Source organism: Cervus elaphus, chromosome 4 (assembly GCF_910594005.1).
Source record: "Cervus elaphus chromosome 4, mCerEla1.1, whole genome shotgun sequence".
NCBI lineage: Eukaryota > Metazoa > Chordata > Mammalia > Artiodactyla > Cervidae > Cervus > Cervus elaphus.
This window is the reverse complement of record NC_057818.1, coordinates 39,581,554-39,588,419: the sequence shown is the minus strand read 5'-3', so window position 1 is coordinate 39,588,419 and position 6,866 is coordinate 39,581,554. Positions and strand designations below refer to the sequence as shown.

At 43.9% G+C, this 6,866-nt stretch overlaps 1 protein-coding gene across 3 annotated transcripts in view; it reads right to left on the bottom strand.

Moving 5' to 3' along the window:
- Nucleotides 1-6,866, bottom strand: part of TXNL4B (thioredoxin like 4B) — a 53,206-nt gene that overhangs the window by 8,696 nt on the left and 37,644 nt on the right. The window lies entirely within an intron of this gene.

The window sequence follows — 6,866 nt, the reverse complement described above, 5'->3', positions numbered from 1 at the left end:
AAGCCCTGTCTCCAAGCCAGGCCACATTCTGAGATGCCGCAGGTCTGGATTTCATCCTGGCGATCTTGGAGACCCAATTCAGAAGATGGGCTGGTTATCCCCCTGCTATACAATCTGTGACCCGGTGCTGCTGGGCAGGCAGGCTCTTGAGATGCCTGAAGACACTAGACAAGAAGCTCAAGGGGTCTGGTCATGAACTAAGGAAACAGAAATGCTAACCTTTTCAAAACCATAAAGCAGATGGTGATGGGAGGTTGAGCGCCTCGGTTGGGAAGTGCTATTGATGTCAGCATGCCTTCACAGCCAACAGTGCAGGTTTATTCACGTCACCTCAGTGCAGGTTTTATTTTAAATTTATTTCTTGGGAGCTCTGTGGAGAGGCCTGTAGCTGCCATAGAGATACCATGTCTTTGTCTTATCTCGGCCTCATCTGATCTCGGCCTCAACCTCTGCCCACTCCCTCTGCCAGCAAACCAACAGCCAGTCTCATACTGCCTTTGATACAAAGATCTTTTTCCTGTTTTTTAAAAAAGAATCTTAGAGACTTCCCTGGTGGTAGAGAGGATAGGAATCCACATACCAATGCAGGGGGACATGGGTTCAATCCCCAATCCTGGAAGAGCCCATCTGCTGCAGAGCAACTAAAGTCCACGCGCCACACAACTACTGAAGCCTGTGCCACCCAAGAGTACCAACACCCCCCCCCGACCCCAGCTAGAGAAAGCCCGAGTGCGCAGCAAAGACCCCGCGCAACCAAAGTATTTAAAAAACAAAAATAAACACCGTTAAAAAAAAAGTCGTAGTATGACGATAATACCTATTCATAAATTAAACAGTATAGTCCCCAAATAAGTGTCGTCCACTCCTTCCCTCAAACAATTCCACATCTCATAGATAATCACAATAACTTTTATATCCGTCTAGATTTTTCCAGACATTTTTCTTTGTATTTGCAAACACATACCCATAGCTGTTAAATGTTAGTTGCTTAGCTGTGTCCGACTCTTCACGACCCCATGGACTGTAGCCTGCCAGGCTCCTCTGTCCATGGGGTTTTCCAGGCAAGAATACTAAAGTGGGTTGCCATTCCCTCCTCCAGGGGATCTTCCTGACCCAGGAATCAAACCTGTGTCTCTTGTGTCTCCTGCATTGGCAGGTGGATACTTTACCACTGTGCCGCCTGGGAAGCCCCATCTAATCACACAAGCCCCCTTATTTATTTATTTTAATTTTAAAATCTTTACTAGATAATTACTTATTGAGAGTCTACTAGGTTCAAAGTTGTATGGATATATGCTTTTTATTTCTGGTGTTAATGTATTTCACCTACATTCACAGACAAAATTTTGGACAGACCAAACACACAATTTTAGACCATTTTGTTAAAACTTTAAAACCTTCAAGGGAAGAGGTCATTTATTGTCCCTTTAAAAGTAGAGCTTTCCAAAAATAAACAAATGGGACCTAATGAAACTTAAAAGCTTTTGCACAACAAAGGAAACTATAAGCAAGGTGAAAAGACAGCCCTCAGATTGGGAGAAAATAATAGCAAATGAAGCAACAGACAAAGGATTGATCTCAAAAATATACAAGCAACTCCTGCAGCTCAACTCCAGAAAAATAAATGACCCAATCAAAAAATGGGCCAAAGAACTAAACAGACATTTCTCCAAAGAAGACATACAGATGGCTAACAAACACATGAAAAGATGCTCAACATCACTCATTATCAGAGAAATGCAAATCAAAACCACAATGAGGTACCATTACACGCCAGTCAGGATGGCTGCTATCCAAAAGTCTACAAGCAATAAATGCTGGAGAGGGTGTGGAGAAAAGGGAACCCTCTTACACTGCTGGTGGGAATGCAAACTAGTGCAGCCACTATGGAGAACAGTGTGGAGATTCCTTAAAAAACTGGAAATAGAATTGCCATACGACCCAGCAATCCCACTTCTGGGCATACACACCGAGGAAACCAGATCTGAAAGAGACACGTGCACCCCAATGTTCATCGCAGCACTGTTTATGATAGCCAGGACATGGAAGCAACCTAGATGCCCATCAGCAGACAAATGAATAAGGAAACTGTGGTACATATACACCATGGAATATTACTCAGCCATTAAAAAGAATTCATTTGAATCAGTTCTAATGAGATGGATGAAACTGGAGCCCATTATACAGAGTGAAGTAAGCCAGAAAGATAAAGACCAATACAGCGTACTAATGCATATATATGGAATTTAGAAAGATGGTAATGATAACCCTATATGCAAAACAGAAAAAGAGACACAGATGTACAGAACAGACTTTTGGACTCTGTGGGAGAAGGCGAGGGTGGGATGTTTTGAGAGAACAGCATCGAAACATGTATATTATCTAGGGTGAAACAGATCACCAGCCCAGGCTGGATGCATGAGACAAGTGCTCGGGCCTGGTGCACTGGGAAGACCCAGAGAGAGCAGGTAGAGAGGGAGGTGGGAGGGGGGATTGGGATGGGGAATACATGTAACTCCATAGCTGATTCATGTCAATGTATGACAAAAACCACTACAATATTGTAAAGTAATTAGCCTCCAACTAATAAAAATAAATGAAAAAAAAAAAGAAAAGAAAAAAAAATAAAAGCAGAGCTTTCTCTGACTGGAGGAGGAAGACGTCGGAGACATTCAGAGGACTCAAAGTGCTGCTGCTTGCATCCCTTGCCAATTTCCCATTCAGTTCAGTTCAGTCGCTCAGTCGTGTCCAACTCTTTGCGACCCCATGAATCACAGCACGCCAGGCCTCCCTGTCCATCACCAACTCCTGGAGTCTACCCAAACCCATGCCCATCGAGTCGGTGATGCCATCCAGCCATCTCATCCTCTGTTGTCCCCTTCTCCTCCTGCCCACAATCCCTCCCAGCATCAGGGTCTTTTCCAATGAGTCAACTCTTCGCATGAGGTGGCCAAAGTATTGGAGTTTCAGCTTCAGCATCAGTCCTTCCAATGAACACCTAGGACTGATCTCCTTTAGGATGGACTGGTTGGATCTCCTTGCAGTCCAAGGGACTCTCAAGAGTCTTCTCCAACACCTCAGTTCAAAAGCATCAATTCTTCGGCGCTCAGCTTTCTTCACCATCCAACTTTCACATCCATACATGACTACTGGAAAAACCATAGCCTTGATCAGACGGACCTTTGTTGGCAAAGTAATGTCTCTGCTTTTTAATACGCTATCTAGGTTGGTCATAACTTTCCTTCCAAGGAATAAGCATCTTTTAATTTCATGGCTGCAGTCACCCTCTGCAGTGATTTTGAAGCCCCCCAAAAAATGTCTGACACTGTTTCTACTGTCTCCCCATCTATTGCTCATGAGGTGATGGGACCAGATGCCATGATCTTAGTTTTCTGAATGTTAAGCTTTAAGCCAACTTTTTCACTCTCATCTTTCACTTTCATCAAGAGGCTTTTTAGTTCCTCTTCACTTTCTGCCATAAGGGTGGTGTCATCTGCATATCTGAGGTTATTGATATTTCTCCTGGCAATCTTGATTCCAGCTTAGTTAAATATAATTAGTAAATTAAATCTTATTCTGCAACTTTCTTTTTTCTCCATACGATCATGGAGTCCTTCAATGTCCATTCCTTCAATCTACATTTCTAACAACCCTTTCGGTTTCTTCAGCACAGATATATCAATATTTGCTTGTGGGTAGACAGGTAGGCTGTTTTGTTTTTCAGTCACAGACAGCATGGCAGGGTGTCTCTTTTTGTGTATCTCTGGGCTTTTCCAGTAGAATTTCTGTAGAAAAGATTCCCAGAAATGGTTATTGCTCAGGCCAAGGTTAGAATGTTGATAGTTCTGCCAGATTGCCATTAGAGAGCATTGTTCAGTTTATCCTTTCCTGCAACTTTGTAAGAGAGGGCCCCTAAAAATTAAAAAAAAAAAAAAAGGGCCCCTTTCCTCCTAGGCTGCTTCACACTGGGGGTTTTCAAGTACTGCTCTGAAATAAACTTGTTCCTTCTCCACTTTCTCATTGAGGATAGCTTTTATTATGTCTCTTCCTTGGAGGAAAGAAAAAAAAGGAACTGTGGGTTTATAGCAAGCCACTTTGGGCTGTAGCCAAAGTGCTTGCCACACTGATGTGTGTGTGTGTGTGTGTGTGTGTGTGTCTGAGAGAAAGAAGAGACTTCAACTAAGACCTGCAGGGAAGGTCAACAGACAGGGTGTAGCTTTCCCTGGGTTCACTCATTCTCACTTGTCTCAGGCGGCCCTGCTGGTCTCTCCTCTGGCTGTGGGCATTCATGTAAGTTTTGTGTGCCTCCGTCTCCCAGTGTGTAAAATGGGGAGAAAAAGAGACCCATCTCAGAAGGCTGTTCTGAGGCTTGAATACTAAGTGCGGTTATGGGTCAGCACATCCTACTCTCCTAATAAATGTTATTTCTAATTGTCACAAAAGTCCTGCAAATAGGTATTACCAGGCCTGGATTCACAGCTAAAATGAAGGTAAAGGGCCTCACAGGACCTCTGAAAAGTATTATTAGCCCCTTTTCTTCTCCCTCAAAAGTCCATCTTCTTTTACGGATAAGAGTCTATGTGCCATTACTTCCCTGCCAACCCCCCCGCCCCTGCTGACTCACTGTGTGGCATGCAGGATCTTAGCTCACCAACCAGGGATTTAACCCATGTTCCCTGCAGCAGAAGCGTAAAGTCTTAATTGCTGGGCTGCCAGGGAAGTCCTGTCATTACTTTTTATAAAAAAGCATTCATAGTAACTTGCCCTGGGCACTTGATTGGTCTGAAATAAGGTGGCTGAATGGGGTCTAGTGATCAAAGCTCAGAGCCCTGTAGAGGTGGGGAACATTTTGTAGGAACCACAGTGCCAGCCAGGACTGAGCTTGAAGATTCAACATGTAGCAGTTGAAGCAACCATCATTTACTCTCCCACACAGTGTCGGCTCAGGAGTTCAGGAGCAAAGGAGTTGGTGGCTCTGGCTCAGGGTCTCCCATGAGGTTGGCCAGGGCCACAGTCACCTGAGGCTCTGCTGGGGCTGGAGGATTCACTTCTGAAGTGGTTCACTCATGTGGCTCGGGAGCTGTTGCTGGCTATTGGCACGAAGGGCTATCTGAGTGTCTCCACACCAGAGCATCTGCTTTCTTCTAGAGCGAGTGATCTAGTGCAAGGTAGAAGCTACGACGCCTTTTATGACCTAGTCTTGGCGGTCACAGGGCTTACCTGATGAGTCAGCGGTAAAGAATACACCTGCCAATGCAGGAGATGCAGGTACTATCCCTGGGCCAGGAAGATCCCCTGGAGAAGGAAATGGCAACCATCTCCAGTATTCTTGCCTGGAGAATTCCTTGGACAGAGGAGCTGGGCGGGCTACAGTCCATGGAGTTGCAGAAATTCAGTTCAGTTCAGTTCACTCGCTCAGTCGTGTCCAACTCTGCGACCCCATGAATCACAGCACGCCAGGCCTGTCTACCACCAACTCCCGGAGCTTACTCAAACTCATGTCCATCGAGTCGGTGATGCCATCTAGCCATCTCATCCTCTGTCGTCCCCTTCTCCTCCTGCCCCCAATCTCTCCCAGCATCAGGGTCTTTTCCAATGAGTCAACTCTTCGCATGAGGTAGCCAAAGTATTGGAGTTTCAGCTTCAGCATCAGTCCTTCCAATGTTGCAGAAGAACCAGACACAATTTAGTGACTAAACAACAACCACCTGGCAGTCAAACACCATTACTTATGCCACGTTCATTCTCTTCATTAGAAGAGTTGCCAGTTTTAGTAAAACAAGTGAAAACAACAGGGTGTCCAGTTAAATTTGAATTCCAGATAAACAATGAAGAAGCTTTTGGTATAAATACATCCCATGCAATAATTGGGGCTTATAAAAAATTTACTTGTTTGTCTGAAATCCAAATTTAATTGACTAGAGATTGAACCCACTAACTGCAGACCCTCTGAACTGATTGGCTCCACAGTGCTGACAGGAACAGCATTCCTGTTACCAAGAGGCAGTCAACTTCACATGAAAAGACTAGAACAGTTAAACCAAATAGAGAATTGCCCTCCCCCAATTTTTATTATAAGACATTCAGACATAATAAAAGTTGAAAGAAGAGTGTGACAAATATCCATACCCCCTTCACTCAGACTCAGTAATTCTATCTTTTCTGTGCTTTTCTTATCAACTTTTTAACCTATATATACATACTTTGATTTTGATGAACCATTTTGTTTTTTTACTGTATGATTCAATTTATATAAAATATCTAGAACAGGCAAACCCAAGAGTCAAAAAGTAATTAGACGTTGCCAAGGGTGGGGGAGAGGGAAGAATGAGGAGTGACTGCTAGTGGATATGGGGTTTCCCTTTGGGAAGATGAAATATTTTGGAACTAGAGGGATGTGATGGGTGTACAACATTGTGAATGTACTTAATGCCACTGAACTGTACATTTTAAATGGTTACTTTTATAATATGCAAATTTTACCTCAATTTAAAAAAAGAAAAGTCAGCACAGTGTTTTGGTTAAGAACAGACTGCCTGGTTTGGAACCCTGATGGGCATATGCCAGCTGTGTGATCTTGGGCAAGTTGCTTAAGCTCTCTGTGCCTCTGTTTCCTCACCTTAATTTGAGAATACCAAAAACATTTTTGTAACAGAGTTATTATAAAGTGTAAATGAGTTAATATTTGTAAAGCACCTATAGACCCATGTTTCACATACTAAGTACCATGTAAAGGTTTTTTAAGTAGATCCATGAGCCCCACAGCCAGCTCCATGCAGGCTGCTCAGACCTGGGTCTTGCCCTCCAGGCCTGCGGCTCTCAGACTCACAGGATGGTCTCCTAGGGGGGCCCAGTGCCAGGCAGAG